General features: G+C 44.3%; 1 long non-coding RNA gene across 4 annotated transcripts; it reads right to left on the bottom strand.

The window, feature by feature from the left end:
- Positions 1–1,321: 1,321 nt before the first annotated feature.
- On the bottom strand, positions 1,322–4,329 carry LOC136462449 (uncharacterized). 4 transcript variants are annotated; one of them, XR_010760727.1, is made up of 6 exons: positions 3,978–4,312; positions 3,538–3,631; positions 3,053–3,134; positions 2,829–2,963; positions 2,257–2,446; positions 1,330–1,782 (listed from the first exon to the last, which is right to left on the bottom strand). It is a non-coding gene; the product is annotated as an uncharacterized lncRNA (long non-coding RNA). The 4 variants fall into 4 exon arrangements; XR_010760725.1 differs by having other exon boundaries at positions 1,322–1,782; positions 2,257–2,963; positions 3,978–4,329; XR_010760726.1 differs by having other exon boundaries at positions 1,322–1,782; positions 2,257–2,963; positions 3,538–3,620; positions 3,978–4,329.
- Between the last annotated feature and the right edge of the window lie 11,326 nt (positions 4,330–15,655).

Here is a 15,655-nt window from a genome sequence, read left to right as displayed (position 1 = left end):
ACATCGTATAAGAAGTGGCTTAAAAAAGTATGCTCTCTTTCCATCATCCTCAATATAACAGATGTCACACTATTACGAACAATCCTGGCCAAATCAAATAGAAAGAATACTGCCCTAGGGGCTAATCCCGTCAAAATGCCAGATGTAAAAAATGCTGCTCGGAAAAAAAAAGTGGTCTAAGTCGACTTGCACACTGCCTATATAAAGATTACATGTCTGCACTGTGATTATTAGGTAAGTTCATTATTATTTCCTTTTAGTATTTTCATTATTTTTAGTTTTTCAGTATATATTGTTATTTTTTATATTGAGCAATATCCTTTTATTCAATTTATTCTTTTTAATTTATTTTAGTTAAGCCATTTCAGAATTTCAGCGCACATTGTTAAATTTTTTTTAGTTTTGTAGCTTTTGTAAGTTGTAACTGTATGATTGTCATTTTCCAGTTTCAGTTATCTGATTTTTCGAAACTCTTTTTCAGTTTTATTGTTTTTTTTGGGACTTGTTTTAATGTTTTCGTTATAGTTTCAGTTGTTTGAGTTAATTAGAAACTCTGTTTCTGTTTTAAGGTTTCCTTTAGTTTCAGTTGATTGAGTTCATTAGAAACTCTGTTTCGATTTTAAGGTCTCCATTCCCCTCTTCAGTTTTTTCCCTTGTAGTTGGTCTCATTTCCTGCTTCTGCAATGTCTGTTGTTATTTGTGTAATAATGCAATCTCCAATGTTTTCAGTTTGCTCCTTCTCTTCAAATCTACTTGTTGTGAACATTGATGTCTGCAAATTCAAAGGATCATTAAATCGGCTAGTATTTTTTTCAGGGTTCTAATTTTTGGTTATCAACACAGTAGTTGTTGATATGACCTCAAATTTTGAAGCATCTCGCAGGACTAAATCAGTGAAGGTAATTGTACCTCCTCGTATCTACAGCTACATGCACATGAGCAGGAGGTTGCCAATTCGATAAGATCTGGGTGATCTTCGTTGGAATTTCAATCACTTTCTATTGTTTTATGCCACTGTAAATTCTGGGTAAATTCTTTTCCCTTTATCTACCAGATTCTGATCCGGTTTCAAAATGTACGTGTCATGAAATGATTGGACACAAAACTGATTGATAAATTGAGACAAAATCAACCGAAAGATGTGTACTGACTCCCTATAAAGTTGTTTCTGGCATGCATGCAGTGGCGGAGTCAGAAATACGTATACGAATTTTTTCTTTGTTATAGGAGAATCAGCGGTACAATTTACTCTGTATAAAAGATGAGGCCAGGACAACCTGCCATAGTTCGGCTCAAACATAAGAATTGGCTTCTCAGTAGGGGTTTCGACCCCTCATGTTCCTTCAAAAAATATATAAGAATTGGCTAAAAAACATGCTTTCTGTTTCCATCATCCTCAATAAAAAGATGTTGCACTGTTATGAACAATCCTGGCAAAAACCAAATTGAAAGAATTTTTAAACTGATACAAAAAAATGCCACTTGAGAAAAAAAAGAAACTCTCATCTACAATTATTATCTCACTGGGGTAAAAAGAATTGACTGGATACACTGCATATGAATGCACCAAGCAAACTGAAGACCGGAACCTAGCTTAGCTAGGAATGTGTAGGGTGATCATCGCCGTTTCCATTGCCATGGCCATGGCCATGCTGTGTTGACAGATAATCGTCACCATGGCCGCCACTGCCGCTAGTAGACGCCTTTGCAAATCTGCCTTTGACTCGGTTTCTTGTGTCTGCTCGTACCTTCCGGAATACATACATGATCTGCTTGCCAAACCTGCAAATGCAAAAATCACAAAGGCTCTGTGTTACACACAAACATTTCATATAGACCGAACTAAAAATTTAATCTTGTGGAACAACCAAGATATACCGTGGAACAGTAACAAATTGATTGCTAGGATTATCCAAATAGACACCACATTATGGCAATGCATTTTTCACTACTAGAACAACAGATAAAGTAATGTTATTTTAGTCAGCAACATTGAAACATGACCAAAAGAAAAGGGATCAGGTTATATAAGAAAAATATGAGGTTGATAACATGTAAACAAAGATGTTAAGTTTAACATAAAGTACCCTAATCAGATAATGACTGCAGTGTAATTGTGGTGACACCTAAAATAGATCTATTCCCAGAAAAAAGAACTGTGGAAGACACATGATTGTCCCACACAAATAACAACTACAGTATAGAAAACTAAAAGAAATTCGTGGTGAGAACATTGGTAATGCCGAGAAAACAAACCTGGCTGAGGAATAAAGGGAAGATTTGTCTCAATAGGTGGCTGAGTCTGGACGTCTGGATACAACTGAGACCTTTCTCTTTCCATAATGTTGTTCTTTTTGTCCATGATGGCACGAAGCTCTTCAGCCGTGAACTTCTTCTTCTTGACTTCTTATGAAGATCACATTACAGATACAAATATTTATTCCTGCTGTTTAAGGTCCTGGTATTAGTAAGAATCTAATAAAAAAACATTAGAAGATAAATAACTAAAAACTGACACTGACATCAGTAGCAAAGAAGTACTAACAACTATAGTTGTCAGGAACCAAAGAGACATGGAAATTATTAACCATTTCAGAAAGTTAGTAACCCTAAAGATATATTATAGATCAGATATGCAGTCTTTGAATTCGCATGATTGCAAGTCTACAACCAACATTTTCAACAGAAGCAGCATAATAAGTAGAGCACCTGAAAGTCCCAATGAACCAAAGCATATATAAAATTTTTATTTTATTTTTTGTAAGCTCAAGTTAGCATCGCTGGACGCGGTTCTATTACAGTTCAGTAAAATAAACAAATGTACTTGCCAAATGATGACTAGTCATGCAAGTAAAGAACATGCCAACTGAATTATGTTTTGAATTAGAGATATATTAGGCTGAGAAGAACTGCAGTTCCAACTGAAAACCCTTGTTGGTTTCCATCAACAAAATCAGCAATCCCTACATAAGAGATACACGGATGGCAATTAATATTCATAACCTGGAGGGGAGGGACTGTCAATAAATGGAAGATATTGAATTCTTCATACCTTTTGAGGCTTCTCGAGCAACCTGACAAAGAATGAATCATCATGAGTGTCTCCAGGAAGCTTCAGTTATTTCAGGCTTGAACTATAGTATTAAGACATAGGGAGGGATGGTAAATTCAATTAGCATAATTCAAAGTTAAAAACGGAAAACCATATCAAGCACTTAAAATAGAGTAGTTCAAATATAAAAACCATTCTGGTTATTCTTTGCATATCCTGGTCAGATGGTTCAGTTCACATTCTACTAAAGGAAAAAAGCAGACTTCGCCAAAACTGTACTCCTAAACTTCCAGCACACAAATCATGTTTACCAGATTATATTAATCATGAAAGGCAGTTACATCAAACTTAGAATGAGCCCTCTTGTTTTTCACTGCCAAATATTAAACTGAAAGGAGGTCTGCGCATAATGGGTGCAATCCTATTGTATTGAGATGAAACAAGGAGATGCAGTGCCGAGTACAAAGATATGAATAATCACATACCTTCCCTGTAATAAGAGGGATTAGAAGTTTGGTGACCAGACTTCTAAATAACTTCTCAGACCTCAGTTCCAGTGCCAATGTATCTGCAAGAGATCTGAAATCAGACATGGTACAAATCTGAAATTAGATTTTGAATAGACATGCTCCTGAAAGTTTAACTAACTTTGCTATTAATCTATAGAAATATTTTCACACATAAAAAAAAATTGACAGACCGATGGGCTTTAGTCCCTGGTATTCCAAAGCAGCAATGGTTGTTGCTAATGTCAGTAACCAGTCTAAAGTCAGATGAATATACAACTAAACATCTAGAACAGGAATGCCAAGCTTAACAAAAGAGATTCATTACAGTGCAATTTTTTATCTACAATCCAATTCCTTTACCCGTCTGGGGACTGATGGGTTATGTTTAAGAAACTATCATGTCAGTGGATACTCACTTGACGTCGGTATGGAGACTGGAGACTGGGGGCCGGCGACGAGGGGATCTGAGACGGGGAAAGTTAGCAGTGAGGAGGAACCCTAAACACTAAATCTCGGGAGCAAACCTGACGAGGGGATCTCAGGCGCCGGCAGTGCTCGACTACTAAATCTGAGGAGCCGGGAGTGCTCGACTACTACAGCTCGCGAGCAGTGCTTGGCTAATCAAGCAAATGTAAGGGCGGCGGTGAATCAATAAGAGGATGTGAGATGTGGAAGACAGGGGCTCCATTGTTGGAAGAGATCTGAAAAGAGACAGGATGTGAGAGATGTGGAAGGCGCAGTAAGCGGGAGGGGGGCGCGGAGAGGATTTCGTATTTGGAACAGGAGAGCGCCGATATGACGAGACGAGACCGAGCGGCGAGATGACGAGAAATTGGGAGAGAAAATAAAGCAAAAGCCGGTCAAACTAGTGGTAGGCACGTGTCAAAGCGTAGACGGGCGTGGGTGGGTGATGTGCGGCTCTAGATAGCCGGAGTTGCCGCACATGGTTTTTTTGATTGATTTTTCGGAGTTTCTAGCGCCCGGACATCCGGCGCGCGAGTGCGTCCGGACGCCGGTGCTTTGCTTTAGTAAACCCACCCACCCTAGTCGAAAGAAGTAAGGAACCACCCGCCCCTAACGACCCCGCCCCAGTCGAAAAAAGAAAGGAACCCGCCCACCCCAACGAGCCCGTCCCACCCTACACGCACGAAACCCGCCACGCCGCGCTCCACACCAAAAGAGCACACGCAGGACGCTACGCCCCCATCTCCGTCGCGCCCCGTAACCACTGCGTCCATGTCCAAAGAGCATGTAACACTTCAACATCGAAAAATATCTACTGCAACAACGAAAAAATGTACTACAACATTGAAAAACATGCACTTCAACATCGAAAAATATCTGCTGCAACAACAAAAAATGTGCTACAACATTGAAAAACATGTACTGCAACATCTCAAGCAGTAGTACTGCAACACCGCAAAAACATCTGTTGCAATGACCGAAAAAATCTCATTGCAACATTCGAAAATCATCTGTTGAAACATCCCAAAACACCCATTGCAACACGAGGAGGGAATAGCGACCCAGAGCTCACTGGAACCCTAACCACCACCGCGTTCCTCAGATCCATAGCAGCAGCAGGAGGAGGAGGAGGAGGAGGGAAGCCCTCAGATCCAGAGGAGGAGGAGGGGGGGGGGGGGAAGCCCTCAGATCCAGTCATCCAGAGGAGGACCGTCCTTACCTCGTCGGAGCCGCCGCGGTCTTCCTCGTCTCCGGTGGGAGCAGTGTCAAGCGCGGGTGCCATGGAGGTCGTAGAGGGGCAAGAGACGGAGGGAGGGAGGGAGCTAGGTCACTAGGGGCGCAGGGTAGCAAGTCGCGGGAGGGGAAGAGGGAGGGAGGGAGCGCCGGCGGACGGGACGGCAGCGAGCGCCCAAGGGCACGGCGGTGCTCGCATGGGGAGCAGCAGAGTGTGGATGGGGAGCAGCCGAGTCGGAATGGCGAGGTCGGAGGAAATCGATGCGAACGTCCTTGTTTTGTTCGGCAGCGTGGTTCTATTGGGCCGTAGGCCTAGGTGTGCGGCGTCCGGATGGGGCGGACGCCCACACAGTATCATTACCGTTGATTTTTCGGTTGGCACCTATGTTTATACCTATCGCAATGGATTGATGATTTGCAAAGGTTGATAGTTGATAAAATCCGACAATCGCCATGTTTTTCTAAGACCAAAGTGCTAGAGAATAATTGATAGTGAAATTCAATGACCAAAGCAATTCATCATTTTGGGTGAAAACCAATATCATATATAAAGTCCTATATAGTGACAACCCACAATATATGGCAGTTGATAATTGATTGAAAAACAATATATATAACTTGGGTATAATCATGCATTTAGACAACAAGGATTCTATCTTAAAGGGTTAGGTTAGGTAGGAAAGGAATACTCTTAGGAATTTTTACAACCATATTTTAGAGCGAAACTTCATTTTCAGGAGTGCATACATCGACTAATAACAAATTGACCGAATCGACAGTAGTAAAATGGCCTCTCCCTAAGGGCAGCTCCAACAATTGACTTTTAAGATAACTTTAAGCATTTTTCTCATATTTTAATATAAGAGAGAAAAACTAGCTGTTGCGCACATTTTAAGGTTATGTGAGAGTGTCATGCGGGGCTACCCATGTTAAAAGCTATGGACTAAAAGTAAGCACTATTGAAGAAGTTGGCTTAGAGCTAGTAACTAGCACTAACCATTGCGGGTGCCCTACGTGCCTCCTGATATACCACTTTCCACAAAAGCAAAGGCAAAGCATAGAGTGGGGAGCAATAAGAATATTTTCAATGCAATCAGGGAAATCAACAGTTGATGGCATCAAACACGCAAGCACAACTCAGTCCTTTGCAATATGTTTTTATGCAGAAACTTTAACCTGCATGTTGATACAAGTAAGATACTCATTCTCTTTTATCAGGGATGTGAAGATGGGGTACAGGAGGCTAAAGGAGAAGGTCAAGGAGTACAAAAGAAGGGATGGCAAATTGTATGGCAACATGATCTCCAAGCTGAGCAAGCTTGAAGACACGGAAGACAATGTAAGTTCCCTCCTCAACCCTCGCCCTAACTTGCCCTGTGATACCTTGATGGCCATTGGTCTAACTGTCAATTTGCTGTTGTTGCTGCTTCAAGGACCAAATGAGTCAGGCACTAAACAAGAAGCGTGGGCTCTTATGGCCACTGACAGAAATGCTTAGGAGATTCTTCACTACCGATGGTAGCAAGGGGTCCACGCTGTGGCTTGTGCTGAGGCTATTGATTCCGGTAATGCTATTGGTTGCAGTTTGTGTCGGTTACTACATGAACAGCAGTGTTCAAGAGATAGACTGCATTAACTGTTAGTTGAGCAAAGTATCTGTTCTCGCCTTCTCTGCTTTTCACGGGACAAGTGTTTATCGTCGTATAGATGCGAGTATTATACGTATTTGTTAGCTGTGTGGGTTGAGGACTTGAGGGTGAAGTCTTGACTACTTGTACTGTACTGTTCAACTTGACTTGTCTAATAGTTACTTCCTCTATCTCAAAAAGAATGATAATCTCATTTTTCCAGTAGTCAATCATCTTGAGTTTTACTAGATCTATAGAAAATATTATTATTGTATCTATTATAAATAAGTTTACTATTAAGATTTATTATACGATTAATCTAATAACACTTATTACTTGTCAAACTTGAGATTGATTAACTTTCGAAAAGTGAGCTTTATATTCTTTTCTCTTCTTGTGTCACACCCCGGACGTGACTCTGTCGGAGGAGCACCTGGCAGGGGCGTGCCTCAGGAGCATCGCCGGGGAGCCCCCGAGCATCAGTAGCCCGGGTGCTTGTCTTCTTGTGCCCGGGCCTTGGGTGGCATCGGTAACCGGGCAGGAGCCAAAGGCCGGGTGCGGTAGCGATGTGGATCGGATGCCCATGGCTCGGGGCAGCCCCCGAGCCTCAGGCTGAAGGCGTTGTGGGGTCAGGCTTGGCCGGACCCCCTTTCCAGAGGGTGCACATGAGCATGCCCGATGGGCATAGCCCCCGAGCCCCGGGCTATCTAAGCGGGATACACCGGGGGGTCTCCAAATGATAGGGAACCATCTGAAACTGAGATTTAGACATACCTGGATGTTTATGATCTCGATAGGAGCCCCCGAGCCTCAGGCTAAAGGCGTTGTGGGGTCAGGCTTGGCCGGACCCCCTTTCCAGAGGGTGCACATGAGCGTGCCCGATGGGCATAGCCCCCGAGCCCCGGGCTATCTAAGCGGGATACGCCGGGGGGTCTCCAAATGATAGGGAACCATCTGAAACTGAGATTTAGACATACCTGGATGTTTATGATCTCGATAGGAGCCCCCGAGTCCTTCGTGGCCTCACTTGTCGTGATGGCGACGAAGGGCTGAATTCGATCTTGTGGTGACCGAGCCCTCCTTGGCGGGGATGTTTCTGCTAATCGAGAGAGGTGTCGCCTTGCTTGAGGACTTCACCTGCAAAAACCATGAAGAAGCTTGGCTCGACCGTCGAGGGCGAGCATTAGTAGTATTGGCTCCCTCGCCAGTTCGTGGTGCTCTGGTCTTCAGCTCGAGCGAGGGCTTGGCAGGCTCGTCTGGGAGCTGCCAACTAGAGGCCTGAGGGCGCCCCTCCTTTCGATCGGGTCCTGTTGTGGGCCAGGTGATCATGAGCTCGGGGCTCTAGCTTGGAGCCAACTGATCAGCCAGAGTGCCATGCCCTTCTGAGGGCTGCGATAACAGGGCTCGATCCTCTTGAGCCGACCTTCTGGGGCTAAGCTTCAGCTGCCATGGATCGGGGAGCGTGGAGCACGCCGAGCCTTGGGCTGGGGGCCCTCGTTGGGCCCGCTGCTTGGCAACTCCAGACCCAACTCCGGAGAGCTAGTTGTTTTTCAGGGGATGCACCGCCCGAGCCTTTGTCGATCAAAAGGGTTAGGTTAGGTAGGAAAGGAATACTCTTAAGGAATTTTTACAACCATATTTTAGAGTGAAACTTCATTTTCAGGAGTGCATACATCGACTAATAACAAATTGACCCAATCGACAATAGTAAAATGGCCTCTCCCTATGGGCAGCTCCAATGATTGACTTTTAAGCTAGCCCTAAGCATTTTTCTCATATTTTAATAGAAGAGAGAAAAGCTAGTTGTTGCGCACATTTTAAGGTTACGTGAGAGTATCATGTGAGGCTACCCATGTTAAAAGCTATGTGCTAAAAGTAACACTATTGGAGAAGTTGGCTTAGAGCTAGTAACTAGCTCTAACCATTGCGGGTGCCCTACGTGCCTCCTGATCTTCTTCTCGTCCTTTACATATCTGCTTCGCCTCCTGCCTGCATTAGGGTTAGAACCTGAGAATTAACTATAATTAATGTTGAAAACTGCATAGGAAAACTAAAGCCAAATAGTAGGTCATTTCTCTTACCCTTGCATACCACTTTCCACAAAAGCAAAGGCAAAGCTGGTCGACTCACGTGCCAGGCTGGTGCCGCGCGGCGTTCGTAGCCTGGCGTGGGGCTGGCCCGGCTGGCCGCGGCCTAGCCCTGATGCCACTATGTCGTGCGTAGAGCCGAGCCGTGGCGACGGCTGCGTCGCTGGGCCGACGTGGCGCCCATCCTGCCATGTGATCCACCTACCCGCCATAACGCTACCTGCCTCCGTGGTCACATCACGCTAATGCCCTTGTCGCGGTGTCACTGTCCTCTCTCGCGTCGTTTTGTTGCACCGGCTGCTGTTGCGATGGGACACCTCCCTGCCTTGCCCCGCTAGCCGACGACGGTCAGCCCCGCTCGCGTCCTCCCATGCACGTCACGCCAAGCCCTCCCCTATCTCATCACCTATGCGCGCATGCTAGCATTGCCCTATCAGTCGAAGCTACTATCGATGTTTTACCACCGATAGCCTGCCAGGGGGTACCCGGGGCAGTTGTTTGGGCTTCGGCGTACGCTGGAGTCGATGGTTAATGCAAGAGACAGTCGATTTATCCTAGTTCGGGCCCTCGACTGTGATCGAGTAATAGCCCTATGTCCAGTCGGCATTAGCCTTTGCGTTGGATTGATTGGTATGTTGTGTTACACCTGTGCTTAGACCTTCGTCTCTTCTGTTGAGACTTCTGACCTTGACTTCTCACCTAGACCTGTTGATCTAGGGAGCCCTGCCCTCCTTTATATAGTACAAGAGGCAAGAGTACTAGTCGGTTTATAATGTAGAGTCCTAGTATGATTACAGGGTAGCACTACTACTTGGATTACATGGAAGGAATCCTAGTCAAACTAGATCTTCTCTCTTCCTTGCGGGATATCCCATGGGTCCCGCATCGACAAGCCCCCGAGCACTTCATGGTTGAACTCTGGAAGCCTCGTCTTGTTCCTTCTGGTCTTGCCGAGTAGGAACATGCGTCATCCGAGTGCTTTCTTGAGTGAAACCGTGTAGCGCTTCTTGAGATCTTCGAGTGGTGTGTACTTTTTGAAAAAGTGCACCCACTGGGTGTAGCCCCCGAGCCTCTTGCTGTTTGGAACAAAGAGTTGGAGGGTCTTCTTTGAAAACTTCCTAGGAAAATTAAAAAAATATCCCCTGAGGATATGTATCCTGTAGAGCCTCCGAGCTTTTCATGGTTGAACTCGAAGGCCTCCTTGTTTCCCCGGCTTTGCCTAGTGAATTAGGCTCGGTCCGGGTTCTTTTGTCGTAAAGCCTTGAATTGGTCCTGTGTTGAAGAAGTCTTTTGAGCGACATGCGCTTTTTCGAAGAAAAAGGGCACTCACTGAGTGTAGCCCCCGAGCCTCTTGCTATTTGGAACAAAAAGTTGGAGGGTCTTGAATCACTGTCGTTTGGAAAAACTAAAAATCTCTCCTGAGGATATGTACTCTGCAGCCCCCGAGCATATATCCGGGTTCTTTTATTAAAAAAGAACTTGAATATAGGGTCTTTTGTCATATTCTCGGGTAGCTTGCTTTTTGTAGTTGAATTGGTTGAATGGTATGCAGTTACTAGTTGCACAGTGCTGGCATATTATTCTGGATATTCTATCCTTGAGTGCTTGTGTGTACACATGTGGTAGCTTTTCCTTTACTGTTTTCTGTCACTTCTTTGATTGTTTCGTCAGGTTGAATTTGTTGGTGCACCTGGATACCATTGAAGAAACAGAGCTTGAAGTCGATGATTAAGTCAGGAAGATTGCTGAGAATCTTAATATCAATATTTCTTCTCCTGATGACAATGCTTGTCTTGGTTGTAATCGTCTTTTGCACTCTAGCCTTTTTTGTAAAGAACAATATACTCTGCCGCCTTGTATGAAGATTTTTTTTCTTTTGATGTAGCTTCCTTTTGTTTCTCTGGATGTCTTCGCCTTGTTTATTCTTTAGACAAGTGATCAGGATTTCTTCCGAGTAGTTGCTTCTTGGGTGTGGCACGCATCCGCAGCTTAGAGTGGTCGTGTTCTTTCATCTGTTGTAGGATAACTCCTTGATAGGTCGAGCGCTTGTCTAGCTTTCATCTGAGCCGTGTAAACAACTCGGGGTAAGTCGATCATTGGCTTGACAGAGTTCCTTGATAGGTCGAGTGCTTGTCTGGCTCTCATCTATGATGTGTAAACAACTCGGGTTATGTAGATCATTGGCTTGACAGCCTTCTTACTCTTGTCTAAGCCTGAAAAGACTTAGGACCGGCAAGCTCAAGCTTCTTTTTAGCTATTTTGCTTTCGTCCGATAGGCTCAAGCATATTTTCAGCTATTTTGCTTTCATCCGGTGAGCTCAAGCATATTTTCAGCTTTTTTGCTTAACACGGGATGTGGCCAGCATTTTCTGACACTCACCCTAGTTGTGAAAACAACTCATGACCGGTTCAAGTGTTAGCTTTATCAGCTTTCTTACTCTCATCGGCGGGCTCAAGCGTCTTTTTAGCTATTTTGCTCTCGTCCGGTAGGCTCAGGCATATTTTCAGCCATTTTGCTTTTGTTCGGTGAGCTCAAGCATCTTTTCAGCTTTTTTGCTTAACTCAGGATGTGGCCAGCATTCCTGGCACTCGCCCTGGTTGTGAAAACAACTCAGGACCGGTTCGAGTGTTAGCTTATCAGTTTTCTTACTCTCATCGGCGGGCTCAAGCGTATTTTTAGCTATTTTGCTCTTGTCCGATAGGCTCAAGCATATTTTCAGCCATTTTGCTCTCATCCGGTGAGCTCAAGCATCTTTTCAGCCTTTTTTTGCTCAACTTGGAATGTGGCCAGCATTCCTGGCACTCGCCCTGGTTGTGAAAACAACTCAGGACCGGTTCGAGTGTTAGCTTATCAGCTTTCTTACTCTCATTGGCGGGCTCAAGCATCTTTTTAGCTATTTTGCTCTCGTCCGGTAGGCTCAGGCATATTTTTAGTCATTTTGCTCTCGTCCGGTGAGCTCAAGCATCTTTTTAGCTTTTTTTGCTCAACTCAGGATGTGGCCAGCATTCCTGGCACTCGCCCTGGTTGTGAAAACAACCTAGGACCAGTTCGAGTGTTAGCTTATCAGCTTTCTTACTCTCATTAGCGGGTTCAAGCATCTTTTCAGCAATTTTGCTCTCGTCCAGTAGGCTCAAGCATATTTTCAGCCATTTTGCTCTCATCCGGTGAGCTCAAGCATCTTTTTAGCTTTTTTGCTCAACTCGGGATGTGGCCAGCATTCCTGGCACTCGCCCTGGTTGTGAAAACAACTCAGGACCGGTTTGAGTGTTAGTTTATCAGCTTTCTTACTCTCATCGGCGGGCTCAAGCATCTTTTCAGCCATTTTGCTCTCGTTCGGTAGGCTCAGACATATTTTTAGTCATTTTGCTCTCGTCCGGTGAGCTCAAGCATCTTTTTAGCTTTTTTTGCTCAACTCAGGATGTGGCCAGCATTCCTGGCACTCGCCCTGGTTGTGAAAACAACCTAGGACTAGTTCGAGTGTTAGCTTATCAGCTTTCTTACTCTCATTGGCGGGCTCAAGCGTCTTTTCAGCTATTTTGCTCTCGTCCAGTAGGCTCATGCATATTTTTAGCCATTTTGCTCTCGTCCGGTGAGCTCAAGCATCTTTTCAGCTTTTTTGCTCAACTCGGGATGTGGCCAACATTTCTGGCACTCGCCCTGGTTGTGAAAACAACTCAAGACCAGTTCGAGTGTTAGCTTATCAGCTTTCTTACTCTCTTCGACGGGCTCAAGCGTCTTTTCAACTATTTTGCTCTCGTCCAGTAGGCTCAGGTATATTTTCAGCCATTTTGCTCTTATTTTGTTGTGAAAACAACTTGGGGCAAGCCATAATAAGACAAATGTTGTCGAGGAACACCATCTTTATTGATCGTGAACGTTGATCTCATGTGGCTTTTTTGGTATATAAATTCTTCCTTGAGTTATTTTCACGTGTAGAATCTTCTTAGTTGGCTAATGTGCCATGTATTCTTGACTTATGTTCCATCTTTAGTCATCAACTCATGCATGCCTAATCCTGTGACTTTTGCGACAATAAAAGGACCTTCCTACTGGCTGAGTAGTTTATGGCATCCATTAGTTTTTTGTATTCTTTGTAGTACTAGGTCTCCGATTTGGAGTGATCGAGGCTAAGTACTCTTGTTGTAGTGGCGTCTTAAACCTTGGAGGTATCGAACTGACTGAAGGGTAGTGTTTACTCTGACTTCTTCTGTATTGTCAATTTCCAATCTTCAGGTGTGTTCTGCTTCTCCTTCATCATATTGCTCAATCCTTGGTGATATCCAGATCATGTCGGTAGGTAATACAACTTTTGATCTATAAACTAGGAAAAAAAAGTGAGTATCCGGTGGCTCTGCTTACTTGAGTTCATAGCCCCCATACTACTTTGGGCAATTCTTCAATCCATTTGGATCCATAGTCCTTTAGTTCTTCATACAATCTAGGTTTTAATCCGGCTAGTATGAGTCCATTAGCCCTCTCTACTTGTCCGTTGGCTTCTGGATGTGCGACCGATGCGTAATCTATGCTGAAGCCACAATCCTGTGCCCAACTTTTGAATTCTGTAGCTATGAAGGGAGAATCCAAATCTGTGATGATTCGATTAGGCATGCTAAAGCAGTGCATAATGTCTTGGATGAACTCGACTGCTTTGGCTACGCTATATTTCGTGAGTGATTTGTATTCAACCCACTTGGTGAACTTGTTAATTGCCACAAAGATTTACTCGAAACCGCCCTTTGCTTTCTTGAGAGGTCCTACTTGATCTAGCCCCCAGCAGGAGAAAGGCCAAGCGGGTGGGATGCAGATGGGATTGTGAGCTGGGACGTGAGCTTGTCTTGCGAACCTTTGACAACCTTTACATTTTCTGACGAGTTCTTCTGCATCTTTCAAAGCGGTTGGCCGATAGAATCCAGTGCAGAATACTTTGCCGACTAGCGTTCTTGAAGCGGTGTGATTTTCACAGCAACCTAAGTGAATTTTGTCTATGATCTCTTTGCCTTTTTCAGATGAGACACATTTTAGGAGTACTCCTGATGATGCGGCTCTTTTGTAGAGTTTGTCTCCTACTAGGACATAGTTCTTGCTTCTACGAACAACTCGGGTAGCTTCTTCTTTGTCTACTGGCAACTTATTCTCTTTGATATAATTAATAAAAACCTGGGTCCATGAGGTGGTGATTACCAAAATCTAGGTGCCTTTAGCTAGGAGTTCAGGGGTTATCTCACCGGGTTGTTTGATAGAGGGAGCTGATAACTCCTCTACGAATATGCCAGGTGGGACCTTCGCCCTGTTCGATCCGAGCTTGGCGAGGACGTCCGCTGCAATATTTGAATCGCGCAGGACATGTAGAATTTCTAACCCTTGAAAATGTTTTTCGAGTTTTCGTATTTTAGCACAGTAAGCGCCCATGTTTTCTTTGGTGCAGTCCCAATCTTTGTTGACTTGGTTAATGGTTACTGCCAAATCACTGTAGACGAGTAGTCGCTTGATCCCGAGGGTGATTGCTACTCGGAGCCCGTGGATGAGGGCTTCATATTCTGCTTTATTGTTTGTAGCTTGCCATAATATCTGAAGGACATATTTGAGTTGTTTTCTATCTAGAGAGATGAAGAGAACATCTGTGCCAGCTCCGCCTAGTTTGAGTGATCCATTAAAGTACATCTTCCAATGGTCGAGGATGGTATCTGGCATAGGTCGTTGAATTTTTGTCCACTCGGCAACAAAATTGGCAAGGGCTTGAGACTTGATTGCCTTCCATGGGGTGAAATCGATGTTGAGAGCGCCAAGTTCAACTGCCCACTTAGATATGTGCCTCGTTGCATCTTTATTGTGTAGAATGTCTTCGAGTGGGAAATCTATCACCATAGTAATCTTGTGGCTTTCAAAATAGTGGCGAAGCTTGCGGGAAGTGACCAAGAGGGCATAGAGTAGTTTTTGCACATGCGGGTACCGAATCTTTGATTCTGATAGTACTTCGCTGATGTAGTATACGGGGCATTGTACTTTATACATGCGCCCTTCTTCTTCTCTCTCTATGACTATCGCTGCACTGATCACAGTAGAAGTTGCCACAATGTATAGCAACATGTCTTTGTATTTCTTTGGAGGTGTGAGGATGGGTGAGGAGGTGAGGTACTCCTTAAGGCTTTCGAAAGCCTCCTTGGCTTCCTCTGTCCACTCAAACTTGCCTATCTTCTTTAGTAGCTTGAAGAAAGGTAACCCTTTTTCACCGAGTCTTGATATGAAACGATTGAGGGCCACCATGCAGCCTGTCAGTTTCTGCACATCTTTGACACATCGAGGAGGGCCCATCTCAGTTATAGCTCGAATTTGCTTGGCGCTAGCTTCGATTCCACGATGACTGACCAAGAATTGGAGTAGTTGTCCTAAAGGAACTCCGAATACATATTTATTTGGGTTCAATTTCCACTTCCACCTTTTCATATTTTCAAAAGTTTGCTTTAAGTCTTCAATTAATGTGTCTGGGTTCTTTGTCTTTACTACCACATCGTCCACATATGCTTCCATGTTTTTGCCGATATGCTCACCAAGGCATGTTTGGATAGCCCTTTGGTAAGTAGCACCAGCGTTCTTGAGTCCAAACAACATGGTTTTGTAGCAGTAGGCGCCAAACAGAGTGATGAAAGATGTCTTGCTCTTGTCTTCTTCTTTTAATGCGA

This window comes from Miscanthus floridulus, chromosome 7 (assembly GCF_019320115.1).
Source record: "Miscanthus floridulus cultivar M001 chromosome 7, ASM1932011v1, whole genome shotgun sequence".
Classification (NCBI taxonomy): domain Eukaryota; kingdom Viridiplantae; phylum Streptophyta; class Magnoliopsida; order Poales; family Poaceae; genus Miscanthus; species Miscanthus floridulus.
This window is presented reverse-complemented; position numbering and strand designations above follow the sequence as displayed.